Source organism: Aquila chrysaetos, chromosome 24, assembly GCF_900496995.4.
Source record: "Aquila chrysaetos chrysaetos chromosome 24, bAquChr1.4, whole genome shotgun sequence".
NCBI classification, from domain to species: domain Eukaryota; kingdom Metazoa; phylum Chordata; class Aves; order Accipitriformes; family Accipitridae; genus Aquila; species Aquila chrysaetos.
In genome coordinates, this window is record NC_044027.1 from 10803724 (window position 1) to 10824012 (window position 20289).

Consider the following 20289-nt stretch of genomic DNA (forward strand, 5'->3'; position numbering starts at 1 on the left):
AACATGATGCGAATATGTGGCTCTGTGAAATCACCAGCTCAGCTGTGCATGGAGCATGGACCTGCTTGGGAGGACAGCTTATTCCCCAGCAGCGGTCCTGATGCTGCGAGCCGGCAGTCTGTTTATTGGGAGCAGGCTGGTGCAGCAACGGGTAAGTTGGAAACAGTGTGCTTGGGATTTTCAAGGGAGACAGGAAGGAGTTAAGCATGCAGGTTCCCTAAGCGTTTTTAAAATGTTATTCTGAAAGTACCATTTTTTTGCATTCTTCAGTCACCTGCAGCATGTCGGAGTCTTGGCCTTAAGATGCCAGGGTTTTTCTTTAGCTTTTGCAGTGGGAGCTCTCTCTTCATCTTCAGTACTAGAAAAGCAGAAAACATTACATGCTACTTTTGTTTGGTTTGTTCTGATCTCCTGAAAGATGTTGCAATTGAGTTCAGCTAAGCAAGGAATATTGTTTCCAGCAGTCATGGCTTAACACTCTTCAATTTCCTTGACATTTGTGACAAATGGTGGGAGAACTCAGTGCTTCAGAGGGCTAATAACAGTGGAAATATCAGAGGTGATGTTGACATCTCAGGGAGAACTATGTAAACATGGCTGAATAGTGCCTCGTGAGGTCCAGACCAAAGTTAACTGAAATTCAGAAGGGGAACAAAGCATCCCCTTGGAAATGTTGAAAGGGGCCTGAGCCCCTCTGTGCGTGTCCTGCCAACGCTGCTGCCAATGCCTCTCAGAGATGCCTGGGACGAGGTCAGTGCCACTGTTGTGGTGTTTCCCCAGAGCCCAGATGGTGACGGAGCACCTCCTCGCTTGCATGCTGTCCATCGTGCCTGAGCAGGTCTGGGAAATTCACCCCCTTGTCAATCCGTGGACCAGGTCCAATACCAGTTATTTGACAAGTCTTGGTGTCTGTTAAACACACTCAAGCGTTCCCAGTCTGAGACAACTCGCTAACATGGCTGTGGCTGCCTGGGTTTGCCACATATGCAAAAACAATACCTGGAACCTTCAGGATACTTCTGATCTGACACTTCCAAGCCAAGGCAAGGTGGTGTCTCCACGCTGGGAATGAATCACACCAAAGGTTGGGGACCTTTCTGGTCTCCTGATGCTTCCATCCCGTAAAGAAGAAGGTGACAGCCGCCTGCTGCTGGCAAGTCAGCGTTGTGTCAGGCAGTAGCAATTCGCCCTCCTCTTACCCCAGGCTGTGCTGTGAGCCTGGGAACCCTTGTACCGAGGGAGAATGGACCGTGGCCAGCCCTGCATCTTCTGGCACGTCTCTTCCCAGATGGCAGGGCCTTAGCACAAACCCAGAACATGCATGGCTACAGGCAAACATCATGGTCTGCCTTCCTCCTTCAGCTAGGATTAAAGGCTAAGAACCAGATGGGTTCTTTTGTAATCTTGTTATAGTAATGACCCCATTACAAGAATTATCACTTCTATCGTACTGTGCTTCCTCTTTTCCCAAGTTTCTTCAGAGGAACCTCTGTTGTGTCCAGATGCTCTGCCTGGGACATGTAAAATTGCAGCTTCTATTACTCAGAGACATTGCAGCAGCTGGATGCCTGTTAAAGTCTTCCCACCTCAGCTCCAAAGCAAGACCATGGCTGGAAGGATTAACAGGAGAGCAGATAAGATCGTGCCATGACCTAGATCTGTATCACAGATTTCCAGGTGTCCAGCTTTGCTTTGCTCTGCAGTCAGCATGGACAGGTGACCTTCCTGTGTCAGGAGCACAGCTACATCTCCCAGGACTGTGTTTCCTTCAGGATTGTTCATGGGAAACCTGAGGGATCTTTGACCAATGGCTCACACAAAAATTCTTCTGCTATCAATTGTTAATTCAAAAGGCCAGAGACCATGCAGTTAATTTGAGTGAAGAGGAAAGAAAATTGTTGATTTTTCTTGGGAAGTGCTGATTCACTGAATGTTTACTCGAAGTTCTTTGATGGTGTTTAACCCCAACCGGCGACTAAGCACCCCACAGCTGCTTGCTCACTCCTCCCTCCCCTGCGCGTTGAGATAAGAACAGTTTAATAATTAAAATAAAATATAATAATAATAATAATTGTAATGAAAAGGAAGATAACAAAAAGAGAGAGAGATAAAACCCAAGAAAGACAAGTGATGCACAATCCCAGCCAGTCCCTGAGCAGCGATCAGCCCCTCCTGGCCAACTCCCCCCAGTTATACGCTGAGCATGATGTTCTGTGGTATGGCTAGTTCGGGTCAGCTGTCCTGGCCATGATCCCTCTCACCTTCTTGTGCACCTCCTTGATGCAGAGCATGGGAAACTGAAAAATCCTTGACTTAGGGTAAGAACTACTTAGCAACCACTAAAACATCAGTGTGTTATCAACATTATTCTCATACTAAATCCAAAATACAGCACTGTACCAGCTGCTAGGAAGAAAATTAACTCTGTCCCAGCTGAAACCAGGACGATACTTCATTCACTGGTCTGGTGGACAGCTCAGGAGCCTGGACTTCACTAGTTGTAGAGGGCACATTTGACGTTTTGGCATACACCCCTGGGAAAGGACCAGCCCACGTCCTGCTGCCTGGGCACTCCAGAGACCGGCAGGCATGTGGCCACGGTGCCTACAAACCCCGGCTTCCCAGGCTCTGTGTAGCAGTGGATGTTTGGCCATACTGGTAATGCAAGCTATTGTCACGTATCCAACATCAGTGCAGACATCAGTACTTAGAGGGACACTGTTTTGAGGATTAAGGCACTAGATGGGTCTCAAAAGCTCAGTCTTCCTGAGAGATCTGCACAAGTCACTTGGGGACCGAGTGTTAGAGATGTCCTTGATCTCACCTGTTCTTTTCCCATGGTATATTCATCTTTTGCACCAAAGGTGTGGTGCTTGTTCTGTGGATATACTTGTGCAGTTAGAGCAGAGGGGGCAGGAGAGACTGGGTCTGGTTGACGGGGGCCACACTCAGCCAGGTCTTCCCATCCCACACGCAAATCTGGGGTCCTTGGCCCCAAAGGATGGAAAGGCGTTATTCTAGAGAGACGGCCTGTGGCTCCGGCCCAGCACCACACTGTCTTTAATGATTGTGGTTTAGAAGGCACCGATTTTGCATCTTCTCAGTGTTTTCATATCTCTTCATCACTTTTGATAATGGACCCTGATTCCACATGGCAACAAACAAAGGCTGAGACCTGGACATATACTGTTGTTTCATAGTTTCTCTATGGCAGATGGAACAAAACATACAATTTCTGACTTACCATATCACTTCAGAGAATATCACTTCAGTGCATTATATATCATGTGAAAATAATTTAAATGGCACACTAGAACGCCTCCTAATTTTAAATATATCATTTTCCTTCAGACTTTCTTCTGTTTTTCCTGTTTGAGAAGCTCAAAATATTTGTCTCTTCATATTCTCTTTATCACTTATTGCTTTGGGCATGCTTACCTGGTTCCCACCCGCCTTCCCTAAACAAGTCTGGTTTTTTACTTATGGGCAAGAATCTAAAATTTTCCATGAGCTTTCTCCTGCAAACTCAACCCTGGGGATCTAAGTCACTGCTTGATTTGAAAGGAATATGGAAATTATACCACTGGGTATGGATGTCACTGGGGCAAGGTAAGGGGCAAGGCAGCTTTTTAATTACAACATAGTCAGCTCTCTCACCAATGCAGGCTTCTCTGTTCACCCTTTGCACCTCTCTTTCCTCCCTGGACCTGCCTCTCTGCCTCCCCTTCCCCGTATTGTCCCTCTGTGGAAAGCGTTTCTGGGAAGGTGGACCTGGCTTCCTATCAGCCCAAAGGCACATGTCCCTCCTTCCTTCCTACATCTCCGCTCTGCTGGGGAAGAGCCACTGGGCTTCATCTGATATAGGGATTCCCAGCAGCGCTGCTTTTCTCATGTCCGAATTCCTCCCAGAAGCTGTTTAGAAAGGGGACCCCAAGGAAGGATCTGTAAAGCTTTTCATTGACATCTGTTGGCATTTGTAAAGCATTTAGAGAACAATAACTGAGTGGAGCTTGACTTCCTTTTTACTACAGGACTGAAAGAGGAACAGCTGTCTTAATGATAAAAGAACTGATACAAGACACTTGCTTGGTTATTTGGTGCTTCTTTTCATTTAATTATGGAGAAGTTCCCTAAGGAGTACGAGAAATGTGATTTTCCACCTTTATGCCAAAGCAGGACCGAGTTTGAGCCCATAACCAGCACAGGGAGGAATAGCCACAGGGCAGTGCCCCAAGGAATCGAGTCCATGAGCCAGTGGTCTTCTACCTGGTCCATCCTGGGGTGGGTGTTAGACTTCTTTTGAGTGAATTTCACTTACTGCATGCAGAGTTTTCCTAGTTTCTGTTAAAGAAAACCCACTGGCTACATGCAAATTTCCACAGAAGAAAAGCAGATTTCTTTGAAATTCTCCAGCAGGGTGGAATTAATAGTTGCAAGATTTAAAAGTAACAAAAGTTGAAAAAAAATTCTAAATCAGCACTTAATTCATTGGATTTTCAAAGCCCAATAACTTTTTAAGAGAGTATAGAATTGTTTCAATTCTTCCATCTGCCATTGGAAATCTTTACCCCTTTAAAAGCACAGTGCAGGTCTTTAATGATGTTGGAACAACTAATGCTGTAACATACAATGCTGTACATTTTAATTGCTCATTTGTTGTAGTCCACCATTATATCATTGTAGGATATTTTAAATCTGTGCAATTGTAATGAATAGCTTTAGGAAAATTAAACATGCCTTTGGCACTGAATTTAAAAAGAAATGTGTGCCACAGAGTGTCTGATGTTAGACCTAAAGGCATATAATAGGGTAGAAATCCTCTGGTCCCATAAACTGGCATCCTTTTTTTTGGTTATTACATGTGTGAAAATCCCGTTATTAGTAATATACTTACCATTAAAGAAACCACAAAACCTCTCAGTTTGGGATTGGAAAACTGCATGTACTGATCTTCTGAGACATCCTCATCCTAAAACACGTCAGACTCAAGCAGTGCTGCAGAGCCCTGCTAGAATTGTGGAGTCAAGCAAATGACGGGACCTTGTGCAGGCAAGAATAGATGGAAATCCTGATGAGATCATATATGCTGCTGAACTGTAAACTTATGCTCTAAAAGAAAAGTCTTTATTACTTCAGAATGGTGAACTTTATTTGGTGTGTTCTAGAGTAGCACACAAGCATTTTTCCACACTGAGTAGAAACATATTCAAGTTGATCAGAAGTTTTTTCTACCCATCTCTGTCCCTTCTCAAAGTTTCAGTAAAGAACTTCAAGTCACTGCAGGTATAATAAAAACTAAATCCTTTGCTTCAGTGTTGGTAGAAATTTCATTATACACAGCTTTCTGTAATTTCATCTGGAAGTGATTCAAGCTGTTGCCTCATGTGTAATAGCAGTAATGCAAGAGCCAGACCAAGCCAAGGGAAACTGCTTACTTAATCTAAGTGAACACTAGGGATTAGACACAAACTTGTTTTGAGAAATTCTCGCTTGTACAACATAGTTTTCCAAATTACCACCTCTCTTGGAAATGAAAAACGGCATCAGCAAGAGCTTTCTTTATGATAAATCCTGATTTTTGTTATGGATGTGAGCAGAACTTGGCTTTGGGTCCCTGACCTGAATCCCTGTTTCTGGTCTTTGTGCCTTTGACTCCCTTTCATAGGTGAATCATTGACAGAGCTTCATTGAGAACAGCATTCAAATTTGTATTCTCACCTCAACTTCATGTTCACAGATGCTCTGGATCTAATTTTGACTGTGCAGTTGCTTTTACTTGACCCTGATGGAAAAGTCCCACACGTTTTGTTTTAGTGCAATTGATCTGGAGACTTGTAAGGGCATTTAGCTTGCTGCAAGAGGCTGTTGGGAATATCTAGCTTGTGTAAGGCTGGGGTATAAGTTATTGAGCAAAGGTATGTCCATCTGCCCATCCATCCTTATTTTTTGAACAGGACATACACAACTGTGTGATATTTGGGTTTAGGCTTGGTTTAGATCTCAGTTCCCGATAGAATTCTGCTCAAGAGAGTGTTTTTAGCAGTCATGTATTTATGGTCAGGTAGCTCAATGCACTGCTGAAACCCTATTTCATTCTCTTATTCCTCCCTTTCATTTGACTATGGTTTCCTTTCTTTTGCACAAAGCCAAATCTTGGTAGGATGCAAGTAAAAACGCAATTTTGCAACTGGAAAAAGCAAATAGGTAGTGAAGTTATGCCCTTTTCATTGTAAATGTGTTGTTTTTTAAATAATTTTTGGCCTGACCTGCCTTGCATCTGAGAAGCGTGGAATGCAGCTCCTGGTCAAGGACCATGACAGTGCCATTGCTTCAGCTGTGGCATTTTGCTACTTCCCTCCTTGTAAGTGCATATCCAAAATGGACAGAGAGGCCAGAAAATTATTTGCTTTAATAGGTGAGTTCTCAGAAAGGAGATTTTGTGCTAAAAAATGAATGTCAGTTCAACCAGTGATCTGATTTTGTTGTTTATTCTGTTTCTGGTTTTAGTATTCTTACTCTTAAATGCTGAATAATACTGCTAAATTCCAGAGAATATGAAAACAAATAAAATCTTCTATTAAAGCAAATCAAGGCAAATTAATTTGTTTTGCTGTGCCCTGATCAGCTGTGCTGACTGGTGTGGGGTGAGGCTCGCACTAAATTACAGCCAGCTATTTTCCTCCTTTGCAGGCTACTTGATTTGGCCAAAACTGGAGAGGTCAAAGTCATAGTTAGCTGAAAATCAGAAGTCCGCTCACCTAGAAGCCGATGAGTATAGGCTTGAAAAGAACTACTAGGAAGATGACTCAAGCTATGTCAAGAGCCCTGTTTTTGATGAGATGGGAGAGGTGCCAATAACTCTGCAATTGGTTGTACTATTTCTGAGGAATGATTAATCCCTATGTGGGATGCTGCTTGCAACAGGAAGGGAGAGGCTATGTAGTCTATTGACTGCAAACATTGTACTGTTGAATAGGGCAAGTTTCATTTTAAAGTTTCTGTGTGTAATTTGTCTGAAATCGTTTACATTGTTGAGGAAACAGGATGGCCCACAGGGCAAGGTGTGCTTGCTGCTACCTACACAACAGTATTTATAGTGGAGTCATTTAAATAAGCAATGTATAAATGACACTATATTTTTTTTTGTTTCTGAAGCTGGTCAGTGTGTCTCTGAAATCACGTTGTTTGTTCTGCAGGAGAATACTCAGTAACCAGAAGTGCAAGATGGTCATTTTGAAGATAGGTAAGACCTTTGAATCACGAGGGAAAGCGATTGATTTTCCTGGCATTTAAACTGGAAATTGCATTAGGTTTCTTAGCAATTAGAACATTGGGTCACCTACTCCTGTCTAGTTTTTAACAGAACACTTGAGGGAAAACCAGTCTCTTCCTGGAACTCATGGAGGAACATTGCGCATCATCCATCGCTGGCCTCTGACCAAAGATAAGAACAGCCTCTGGTGATCACTTGGTGGCATCTACGAGAAATGAAAGGCAATATGCTATCTAAGAAAGATTTTTCTCATTGTGTCACAGAAGACCATGGCTCTTTTGGTTAGCTTTCTCAGGCAGCCTGAACTCCATGGCTGGAAGATTCAACTCAGTCCAACCTCCCTAAGAATCAGATTGGACCGACCAAGCACTTGGCTCCTTGAAAACATTGTTCTGTGCCTGACAGGGAGCCTCTCAGTAGAAATGGAATGACAACAGGCGCTGGGGACTGTCATACTCCTGTGCATCCAGGGGCTCTGTCTGGTGGACAGGAGAGTGGGTCGTTCCGGCTCTGGCATCCTTCAGTAGCCCCAGTCAAAGGCACAAACACTACGACGTTGTTGTGGTTTAAGCCCAGCCAGCAACTAAGCACCATGCAGCCGCTCACTTGCTCCCTCTCACCCAGTGGGATGGGGGAGAGAACTGGGAAAAAAAAAAAAGTAAAACTTGTGGGTTGAGATAAGAACAGTTTAATAGAACAGAAAGGAAGAAAATAATAATGATAATAACAACAATAATAAAATGACAATAGTAATAATAAAAAGATTGGAATATACTAGTGATATACTATGCAACTGCTCACCACCTGCTGACCGACACCCAGTTAGTCCCTAAGTGGCGATCCCCCCAGCCCCACTCCCCCCAGTTTATATACTGGACATGATGTCAGATGGTATGGAATATCCCTTTGGCCAGTTTGGGTCAGCTGCCCTGGCTGTGTCCCCTCCCAACTTGTCGTGCCCCTCCAGCCTTCTTGCTGGCTGGGCATGAGGAGCTGAAAAATCCTTGACTTTAGACTAAACATTACTTAGCAACAACTGAAAACATCAGTGTGTTATCAACATTCTTCTCATACTGAACTCAAAACATAGCACTGTACCAGCTACTAGGAAGACAATTAACTATCCCAGCTGAAACCAGGACAGACGTTAAGAGGCACTTCATGCTCTCTTGGTAGACTCAGTTTTGTTCTGGGAAGATTTTGACCTAAACCACAGTCAGCATCCTCCTGTTTACTTCTAAGCGCTGCCAGTGTAACAACAGGTTTGCGTGACTCTCTTAATACAGTGTTATGAACTGTTCCGGAAGGGCTGTTGCAGAGTTGTTTTGGCTTCTTCTAGCCAAGAAGACATTTGTGTTTGTTTTCTACACTCCTGAGAGAGAGATATTTGCTTTACGGGTTGTCATGTTTCCATGTGTACATGTGATTTTCTCGCTCTAGGCCAAAGCTGCTCATATTTTGCAACACTCCTGAAGCAATAAAGCTTCCTGAAGCTGGTCAAAGCTGCTTGCTCTTACTCATCTCTGTCAGGTCTTCCTGGGAGGCTTTTGCGCTGCTTTTTCATGACAGCATCCGCTTTAGGAAGCATGGCTCGCTGCTGAGGATGGTGGAGTTCAGGACCAGCTGCAGAAAGGCAGCATAAGGGATATTATAAGGGTTGAAGAAATGGAAAGTGGCACTGGAAACTAAACCTGCAAGTCATGAGCCCTCATTGCTAATCCAGCTTTGGCATGGGTGCATTCTGTGACCATCTGCTTTGCTTCTGGTTTGGTTGTTTCTTACCTTTTTGACTTCTGAGGCTGTGAACAAGTCACTAGCAATTAGTGAAGGAGCTTGCCAGGCCCTGTAAAAGTGGCTGAAGTTAAGCAAGAGTTGGATGTTTAGCTTCTTAAAACCAGATGTCTACAGAGGTGCCACAGATTTGGCATGCAGCACTGGCAGAATCTTAAGTTGTGGGTTGGTTTTCCAAGCTCTTAAGGGTAATCATCTCTCTGGTATTTGTTGTAGCATTGAACTCAGTGGAAACCTGCAAGAGCTGCTGTAAACAACAGTAATAATAATTAAAAAACCAACCAACACCTTTTCTCTGTTGTTCGCACAGTGAAAGCATGTGCTCAGTCTCCAGTGACTCACCCCGAGGGAGAGCAGGCAGGTCCACCTCTCAGCCCTCCTTAGGGTTCTACAGGGCAAAAGACAGGTCTGTATTCCTCTGGCCGTGCCTCCCGAGAAATGCAGTGTCTGGGCAAATATCCCCGTCAGCTTTCTTCTGACGGTCCTTGGGGAGCTTGCTGGTGCTACTCCGTGGCTCAGGACCCTGCCTGGTGTTGTATCACTGAAGCTGCTGTCTCACTGGGTGAAGCTGCAGGAGCAAACCCAAGCCGAGCATGTGTCCAGGGTTGCTCACAGCCCTGTGCCTCCAAGTCCCTGTGCTGGAGCTACACCTGCGTGGTGAGGGTGCTGCAGGGCACGTGGGGGGATACGCGTCCTTGGCAGGACTCAGATCATGTACTGCATGCCTTAGTCTTTGCTTTCACTGAAACAGAGGGGGAAAAAAAAGAAAGTAAAAAAAATAAAAACACTTCATGTCTTATCTCTGGTTAACATTATGAGCCAAATTTGTAATCTCATGATTATTTTTTTTTTAATGCAACTCTTCTTTTTAAAGAAGTAGTCTGTGGTGACACTGTTCTCCTCTGTCTACCAACCGTGAGGTTTCAGCTCGGCACTTCCACTGCCTTGTGCTGGCTGGTATCCTGCCCGTTGCTGGCTGAGACATCCCACTTCTCCATTTCTGCATGTGGCCTTGACTTCAGCTCCTACTGATGCAGGGCTTCCCTGGTGTGTTCTGACATCGTGTGACACCCATCAGTGGCTGGAGGAGTCTGCCAGACTCCTGTGTGTCTGCTAGGCAAACCCACTGGTGAAAACCATCTCAGAGCTGTTTTCTTGTCTTCATGCACTATAAATACACCATCCTGCTCCTTTTCATTGATGATGTAAGACAAGGGTAAGAGTAAATAGCAAAAACCCCCAATCTTCCCAGGTTTCCCCAAAGGTTTCCTTTCCTACAGCAGTGTTTCCACAGAAACATCTCGCAGCAACACACTGAGCAAAAAAACTCAACCAGGAATAATGAAATAAACATCATGTCCTTTGCAAGCTGAAGACATTTAGGTTTGGTAAATGCAACATGAGACAAGGGAATTACTTATGGTTGTGTAGAGGCTTCAGGACAGGGAGTAGCTCTATCTTACAGGCTTCAAATGAACAGAGTAAAGAAAGAAGATAAATCTGGTTGTGACACTTGGTGGTCCCTGCAGATTAGCAGGCTGCTGGAGATGTTATTTGTTAAAGGTCAAAGCAGACATTAATATTATTGTTCAAAAAGTGGGGGAAAACGCTCCCAACTTTACAGTCAATGTCAATAATTTGCTGAGGTTGGAATTGATCCAATTGTCAGTTTTTGCACGTTTTGGCTATGCTTGCCTCATTGCTTTAATGAAATTTTCAAACTGTGGTATATTTACAGTTGTGAGTTTGTATGTTGCTTAATGCAAAACAACCAGAAAGAGAAAATAGGTAATTTTGTGTGTGGCTTTCCCCTCTGCCCATTCACCTTTGTGCTTCCAAAGGTTTCTCTACCTTTTTTTTTCCTTTTTGATGACCTAAAATATATTCTGGGGGAAACTACCTTGTAAAATTCAAAAGGTTTTGTCTTTTTAAAAATTTGTTTGTTTGCTGATATATTTCCCAATTCTTTCTCATTTTCTCACTTCATTTTGTATACATTCAGGGCTCTCGGTTGTACGCTTCTTCCTCTGACAAATAATGATGTGAGTCATTTTCTGGCTTCTTGTCAGTGGCAAAAGTATGCGTAAAGCTAACGAATACCTCCTACACGATGTAATACCTTTTCCTTCGAGGTTTGCAATGTTTGTGTGTTGTCATTCAGTATGCACTGGATGGGGTGGTACCAAAATACAGACATGTTTTGAGGGTCCTAAATTCATCATAATTATAAATTTTATTTCTCTGTGGCATGTTAGGTGCTTCTGTGCAGTGGTTTGAAAATGTGTATTAAAAGAAATCCACCAACTAGGGTTCAGGATCTAATGTTGAATTCTGTGTTGAATAAAACCTTTTCACCTAGAACAATAATCCTGATGAAACATTGTAATACACTGAATTGGGTATTTTTCATGGAAGCATCATGTTTCAGAGTAAAACTTCTCATTTTAAGATAAGGAAATATTTGTGGGGGAGGCATTTTGAAACATCAACATTGGAAAGGAAATATATTTCTTCAGAAATTACAGAAGTTTTTGTTTCACCTTTTTCAAAGAAAAAATTATAGGGTGTCTTTATTCAGTGAACTTCTATATTATTATTTTTCATCCCACTTTAAGGTAGATAAACCAAATGTCAGAAATTACCCTGGGGTGCAAGATGTGTTTTCGAATGTGATAGATCAGGACTTTGACGCCACAAGTTTCTTGGTGTCCCCATCATTAAACTTGCTTAGGAAAAAAACCTTACTTCGTAAGAATTCAGCCTGTCATTCCCTCCTTGCTTAAATAGTTTAGCATGTTTGAAGGTTAAACATTTCAAAGCTGTCAGGACTTTTACCTGAGGAGTAAATACAGAAAGAAGTATATACTTTAGATTTTTTTTTCCCATGTATTTTGCAAAATTGGGTTTGAAAGAGGACAAGCAGTACCTAAAGGGGCCTTCAAGAAAGCTGGAGAGGGACTTTTTACATGGGCATGTAGTGACAGGACAAGGGGTAATGGCTTTAAACTGAAAGAGGTCAGATTTAGATTAGATGTAAGGAAGTTCTTCACTGTGAGGGTGGTGAGGCACTGGAACAGGTTTCCCAGAGAGGTTGTGGATGCCCCATCCCCGGCAGTGTTCAGGGCCAGGTTGATGCGGCTTTGAGCAACCTGGTCTAGTGGAAGGTGTCCCTGCCCATGGCAGGAGGGTTGGAACTAGAGGATCTTTAAAGTCCCTTCCAACCCAAACCATTCTATGATTCTATGAAAAACCCCAACAAACCCCAAAACAAACATACCAAAATGAAAATCACACTTTGCTCAGGGACACTGGTCTTGAAGGAGAAGCATGAACTCAGATTCAACTCCTGGTTTTGCTTCGTGTTTATTTTGTAGAGTGGAAGCAGCTTTAATCTCTCTGTACTTCAGCACCCATATCCTCCCCATGGGGTGCCCCATTTCCTTTCTCCCACTCATTTCCATGCATTTCTGTGCTGTGCTTAACCTCATCTCTCCTCCTTCTTTGGCATGGTCAACACATCCCTTTGTGTAGTTGTCTTGGCTCCAACTTTAACAAACAAGTCCTTAATTTTGCTTAAGACACTTTAGGGAAGGGAGTGTTTGAAAGGATGCACGGGGGTCCTGGATGAGAGGTCCTGGGGATGTCTACGGTGCTCAGTCTTTGGGGTAACTGCAGGGAGCCTGGCTGTCTGTGCATAGGAGATGGACAGACAGGGCCCCAGAATTTTCACATCCTTGGTTTTTTGAGTTTTCTCAGCATGCTTTGTTTATTTAACGGCTCTGAGTCAAAAACCTAACATCCTACGGATGCATGCCTTGAAATATTTTATCCTATAAAGAAAAAAAATTGAGGACAAAATTGATAGCAAGGAGCTGCTCAAGAAGAGATCTTATATAAGAACCCTGTGTGTGAACACTTGGTCAGTTTAGGCTAAAAGCAGATGGAAAATGGGAATCTTTCCTGCATCCTCATGTCTCATAGCATGATCAGTGCTCTGCTGAGCCTGTCAATTGCCTGCCACTTTTTGCATGTCATTTTTACTGCCGAGGCTCAGCAATGTTCTCCTCAGAGCAGTGTTCAGTGGATAGACCTTCTCTGTTGGTCCATTTTGTATCTATCTCCCCCAGCTGCCAGTGGTGCAGCGGTCAGGGCAGATGCTAAAGTGCAGGTGGCTTTTTACATGGTCCAGAGCCACCAGTCATGCTGTTGTGCAGCCAGCCCTCCAGCAGTCATCCAGGCTTTACTCACTGCATTAGACAGTCTGTTCTGATGCAAATCTTGCCAGAAATAGAGCTTCAGTCCAACGACCAAGACTCCCAAAAGAATAACAACCTTAATATCATACTGAATATGTGCAGGATTTATGGCCCTGCCAGACATTGTTCAGATATTTTCTATTTTAAGGGAGATTGGGCAAATAAAAGAAGATCACCAAGGAAAAAAATACTTCAGACACTTAATCCTGAAGCTTCCCATAAAAAAAAAAAAAAATTACTTAGAAAATTCAGAGCATAGTCTGCACGTCCCAGGGGACAGGAGGTCAGTCTGTCCTGCCACAAGCCCCAGCCCTGAAACCAGGCTCCTCTGTAATGATTTTCCCTCTCCTCTCTCTGAAGGTGCTCCAAGAAGGCAAATGCTTCTTCTGGCCATGGCATATCGGGAGCAGAGGTGCTGCAGGGGCTCCTGTTGCAGGGGCTGCTCTCCTGGGAGCAAGAGCATAGTGTTTATGAGCAAGCACAGTTAAGCACAGATTTTTCTGTTTGGTTTGGCAGACTGCAGAAGTTGGGGTGTTAATTCAGCTTTTCTCCCAGATCTCTTGAGTGCAGCAGTTGCCAAGTCATCCCTTACATCAGAATATTTACTTGAAGTGTTCTTTTGCTGCATGACAGCATTTCTTGTCCCATAAGCTGTGTCTAATTAATGGGTCCAAGGATGTAACCCAGTCATGCCTTGAGATCATAGCCACGTGAAGTCCAGCTAAGAATAAATACTGTCTCAAAAGCACTGTGGTTTCCTCGGATGAGGTATCTATCTGGATGCTCAGGACAGACAGCAGCAACAGCTGGACTTTGCATTTCCTACTGGGCCGGGTGAGGGGAGCTACAGGCTGACATGAAGTCGTCTGCATCAGTGTGAAAGCCTCTTCTGACGCCAGCGGGATTGCATGAGGTCTGGGAGAGGATCGGGGCTTCTCCCTGCATGATGGCCACGCGTGTGGGCGGGCTCCGGCAGCCTGTCCCTTCTGGGTAAGGGTCAGTGACGTGCAGGCACCCGCAATACTCATAGGAATGTTATTTAGGGGACTTTACACGGCTTTTCTGAACACCCCCGGTAATTACTCACTGGCGCACATCTCTCCCACTTGTTACAACGGTTGTTGAAGGTAGTTCATGCCAGTAGTTTTCTCCTTGGAGGCCCTGCCATGGCACGGCAACGTGGTCTGATGTCTCCTTGGCCCTGTGCTACTCCCGGCTCAGCCCCGGGGACTGGCAGTGGATAACCAGGAGTAAATGTGGATTGCTAAAAGTAAATCAAGCCACGTTGCTCGATAATAAATACTTCTTAAAAGTTCACTCGCATCACAACAAATCTCGAAGCTGGGACAGATATTTGTTACTCCGAGAAACTGCAACTGGAATTTATTGCTGCCCCTGTGACCCCAGTGGTTTTGCGGAATCCCAGAGGAAATGCCGGGGAAGCCCTGACCTCTGAAAGGCTCTCCCTCCCTGCAGGCGTTGGGTGGCTGCCGGGCTCCATGTGCCCCCCACCTGAGGGCTCCTGAGCGGTACTGCTCCCTGTTAACTCGAGCTGGCCCAAAGACATTGCAGCCAGCTGGCATGCCGATGGCTTCCTTGCTGGTGACTCTCTGGAGTAAGACTGTAAATTGCAGTCCCTAATTAGAGACTTTTGCCCTGCACGGATGATAATAAGTCCAGGAACAAAGACGGATGACAGTAATCAAGAACTGGATCAATAACTTTAACCCTAGAGCAGAGGCAGCCCATATTAATTCAAAGTAAAACCCTCTAGACTCTGAATTTAGTGGCTAGCAAAAATTGCTTTTGAAAACTCATTTGTTTCCTTTTTTTCTTCCTCTAATGCAACGTTTCCAGCAGGGGATGGATTCATTCCTCCAGAGAGGAACATTGCCAACATCGTCCCCAGTTTCCCCACGGAGACAGCCAACAAACCAGGCAGGAGTGTGGGGACGTGTATGACAGCTTTCCTGAGTGCAGCGTATTCCCCCCAGCAGAGAGTATTTTCCAGTGACAACAGGCAATCCCAAGGGTACTTGGCGTAAGGACCGTGCATGCTGCAGAGCCAGCTGGTCCCAGCCCCATCCTGGTGCCTGGGAGCTGGGCTGGAGATTTCCCGCTCTGTATTTACAAATGTATTACCACTGCTGATAACCGACTATCGGGGAACCCAAGTGAAGGTCCAGGCTCTGTGCTGGCCCTGCAGGAGGCTGGGCTTGGTTTTCCTGGGCTCCTTCCCCTGCTCCTGCTTCTCACTCAAGCGATGCTTTTTGGTGACCAGAGGTGGGTGGATGCGCAGCCCGTGCTGCAGAGCAGGGTGACAGCAGTGTCCGCCACTGACTCAGCCTGTATAGGAGAGGGAGGTCTGCGGAGTGTCTGCAAAACCGGCTACATGGGCAGGGGCTCTCACTACCCCCTGACTGACAACCCCACACCGGGTGCCAGGGGACAGGGGAGAGGTTAGGGGACAAGTGGGGGACCTTGGAAGACCTATCCGATTCCCTTTTCTTTCCCCACCACAGATTTCCTGTGTGACTCCGGTCGAGTCATTCAATGTCTCCATGGTTCCCCATTTGCAAAAACGGACTTTCCCTATCTCATAGGAATGATACAAGGATAAGTATGCTAATGAGCCTTGGATACTCTCTTGATGTAGACCAACTGAGTCCAGTTAAATCAGTACCTCCTCTGAGTTAACTGCTAGAAAAGGTCCTGATTTTCTGGGAATGCATCAGTTATTCCTAAGAAAACAAGTAATATTTTGAGTGGCTGCATCAGAGCACATGGTGGTGTTTGGAAGTCATCCTTGATAACTAATTTCATTTGTCACTTATAGGACATTGTAGTTTGGCTGTTTTACAGGGTGTTGTTTTAAGTTCTTGAATGCAAAAAGGGAAGGCTGTAAATACAGAGAAAACAAAGAGTAAATTGCAAGTAATATGTTCTCTGATGCAAGCAGTAAATATTCTTGTTGAGAGCAAGGAGTTCACTTGTGAAGTGAGAGACTTTTGATATCTGTGGATGGGGATCAGGGCGTCATTTACAAGAAGGGTGCAGAAGTCTAATGGCAGGTTCTTCTTCACCACCTCCAAATCAGAGCAAACGTGCAGGCAGAAAAGTAATTATGGGAATAGGAACCTGCCGTGGCTTGGAGGCTGGGGGGGAGAGGGATCCTAGACATCTCAGAAGGCTATGGAAAGCACCAAGGCAGTGCTTAAGCATTTTGGTGTGGTTTTGTCAACTGTTGTATTTTCCTGAAGAGTGCAGTACAGAGATGCAGACAGAACCTGTGTTGAGTTGGAAAATTCCTCCCAGGGCAGTGACACATGAAGGTGGGCTAACAGCGTGGCTAACACCTGCTTTGGTCAAGAAGGTGTTAATGAGACCTAATTGACTCCAATAGCCTCCGCCTTGCTCTGCTCCTGCAGGTGTGTGCTTTGGAGAGGAAGATGAAAGGGGGAGTGGGAAAGAAAGGTGGTTATTTTGGGGGTGGTCTGTGCAGACTAGGAGAGAGGTTTGCAGCAGGTGCTTTGGTGTGTAGTGGGGCTCAGGTGTCTGGATGTGCTGATCTCTGAGGGTATGGAGGGAAACTGAGGCATAATGTATTATTTGGGGTGGTTGTAAGGGAAGCTGAGGGAGCCCAAATGCTTATGGTTGTGTTTATTTATTTTAGCTGCCTAGTTGGTTTGGACTCCTTTAAGTACCCAAGTGAAAAACACTCAAGTAACACAATAGTTCAGGCTCATGCTTATCTGATGTTTCCTGTGGCATATGACTCTGAGTTGAGTTAGTGCTTTACTTCTTCAGCCAAAGACTTTCTTGGATCCCTATCCACATAAGTAACCAACAGTGATGACTACAGGGTGAGTGAGGAGATGTCATTCTACTGCCTGAGATTATTGGTGTGATTTCTAAAATTCCTTGTAAATCCCTGCTGTGTCGGAAGGCTGCTGTGGCAGATAGAAGCCTTCTGCCACACTCCTCTCTAATGCCTGGAGCGTGGCTCTCAAAGAACTGCAGGGTGGGGTCCCAGCTCTCCCTGGTTCTGTAACTGCCTGTCCCAAAGTGAATGGGGGGGAAAAGGGAAATAAAATAAGAAATATTTGGTTTTGCTGAAGAGCCAGATGGGAAAACCCATAAAGGGGAAAATAGTGACAAGCCAGCTATGGCCTGGCTGATCTCCATTTTCTCTCTGCCTCACAGATCAGAGATTAATGACATATAAGAATGCGGGGATGGCATGGTAAAAACAAATAGCACTTGCTCAGTAGTGTTTTTTTATTGGACTCTGGAAGCTAGCTGATGCTATCACTTGGCCACGACCTCTTTGGCAAAAGATGTCCTGGTAGCCCCCTTGACACAGGGCCCTGGTAGGGAGCTCTCTGCTCGCTGGAGGATGGCCTCACATGGTGCAATAAGGCAACCGGTCTGCGAGTTATTAGCATCCATGCTAATTCCTGTGGCTCCAGGACTGGTCTGGTAGCCAAGAAGACACACAGGTTGGCCACTGTATCCATATGGGAGGGAGAGAGGGTGTGATTGTGGCTTCTGATGAGGTTTCTTTCATGTGGTACAGGTTGCTGTATGATAAACAACTGGAAACATGAATGCTGACACACAACTGTCATGTTGCAAAGCTTCGGCCAAAAAGGAGAACCTGTCCCAGACTAGACTGATCTCATGTCTCCTGTGCTCCAGGTGAGTGCCACAGCCGCAGGCTCAAGGGCTGTTCTCATCTTCAGGTTGAAACGGGTAAGAGTGCTCTTACGCAGCGGGCAAAGAATTTAAGGAATCTGCCACAGGAAACTGAAGGAACAAATAATACCGAATAGTTTAGAAAGTGATTAGTCTGTTCATGGACCTGTTACTCATGAGTTTAATAATAAAGGGAATAGGTATGGATGTACCCTCTGAAACCACTGCTATGGCAGATGTGAGTGTGGATGCAACAGGATAGGAGGGAAAAGAAACATGCCCATCTTCTCCCTAAGGAGCATCTTCTGCCACTGTTGTTCAAGAACGGTCGTCACTTGACTGATGGTCTGATATTTTAGGATGTTCCCTATGTCTTGAAGGGTCTTCAGTCTTTGATTTATTGGGAGAATGCTCTGTCCGGGTTACTGACTGGCAGCATGGCTTGTATCAATCCAAATGGGTCTATTGGGAGGCATGGGCTCTATCTGCACTGCTTGGTAAAGGGAGACATGGTGCACCCTTTGGGAGCCTGGGCAGAGCACCCTGTGGATCCTGTCTGTGCCCTTGGCATGTACTTCCTTCCCCTGGAGACCAAGGGAGAGGTGAGACGGGTCTGTGAAATTGTTCTTTCCTGGGTCTTACTCTGATGTGTGCTCTCTGGTGCTCACCAGTTGTCTGTAGACTTAGCAATGCTCTTGGCTCCTGCAGTTCCTGTCACGTAGAAAACCTCCAGCTCAGAAGAATCACTTTCTAGTGGCACGACCCTTGGAGGAAGGGTCAGGGGCTCTGAGAGCCTCTCTGGAGCATGGTTAGGCCTTTTGGGAGGGGATCCTTGTGCCATAAGAACCAGCACCGTGAGGACCCTGTCTGTCCCCAGGGATGTTGGAAACAAATCTCACATTTGAGTGCTGTTGAGTGTTTGAATTCCAAGACCTTCCACTGAAGCTGCTATCTCCTCACACAAACCCCTTATTTTGTCAAAGCGGTATTTCTGGAGATGAGCCCTAAACTGAATGAAGTGCACTGCACGCTACCAGTACTGTACTTGTAACTAAGATTAAAATATTCTTGGGGGGGGGGGGGGGGGGGGTGCCGCCTCTGAGGGGCAGAGGGTTGCTTACCCAGCACTTGGAGAAAGCCACTGAAGGTGGGATATTCCCAGATGCTGGGGTAGTAATTCCTGAGGTCAAAAAAGGCTATCGGAGCCCTTCAGAGAGGACTAGGAGAGTGTTTTGTGAAGCATGAGCTGAAGTTGTTAGTCTTCTGCTGATTTCTAAGCTGTGTAAACATAAAAGTAAATGAATGAGCCTTGGTTTGGTTCCACCAGTTCTGACATTAGATAAACCTTAATGTACAAGGAAGGTAAAATAGTCTAATTTGTATCGTCTACTGCAAAGGGAAAGGTGTCCTGTGTGGGAGCAGAGGGACCATGGGAACCTTTGGAGTTGGGGGATGCAGTTCCTTCTGAAAGGATAGTAGAGGGGGTAGAAAGCAGAGACCATCTTCAGGTGCCACAGCCCCAGCATAGGAAGTTACCAATTAGCTTCTTAGCCCACCAGAAGGTGGCCATAAACCCATTAATTATGAAATCAAGACAGTTAGCTTTAGCACTTGAAGCTTTGCGCCCTGGTAATGTACATACTTAAAGGGAGGGTGGAGAAATGACATAGGTCAGAACCGCTGGGCTTGGGGTGGCCCAGGAACCTGCCCAGTGTCCCCTTTCCCCTGCCCTGGGCATGTGGTGGCCTGGCTTGGGTTACAGAAAGACAGTGCAGGTGGAAGCAGTCCTTGCTGCCTATCTGCAGGGTATTGGTGGCACTGCTGCCACAGCCAGCTCGCTCCAGCCGTGCTCATAGCGTGCGTGTCTTCCTCTGGGATTGTCCAGAAAGTATAGAGCAGGTGCTGGTGTAGCATGATAGTTTGCCTGATCACTTAGGAGATCCACCCTGTGATGCAGGAAGACTTTTCTGGGAAGAAGTGACATGAAAATTCCTTGTGGCAACACTCTTCTTTACCCAATATAGTTGCCCTAAAAATAGTGGGGCTTTGCTCAGCTATGTCTTGGGAACTTTCCACAAGAATAAATAAGTAAAAGTAAAACCTCTTTAAAGAACTATGTTGTCATTGCTAAAATTACAACCCGAAAACATGACCCCATGGTGCCCTGCTGAGGCAAAAAAATACTCCCATAGCAAGCTATACTTGCCAAAAAAATGGTTTGTGGTTACGCACTTGGCTTTGAATGGGTGCATAAACGCCTTCTTGAAATTGGGA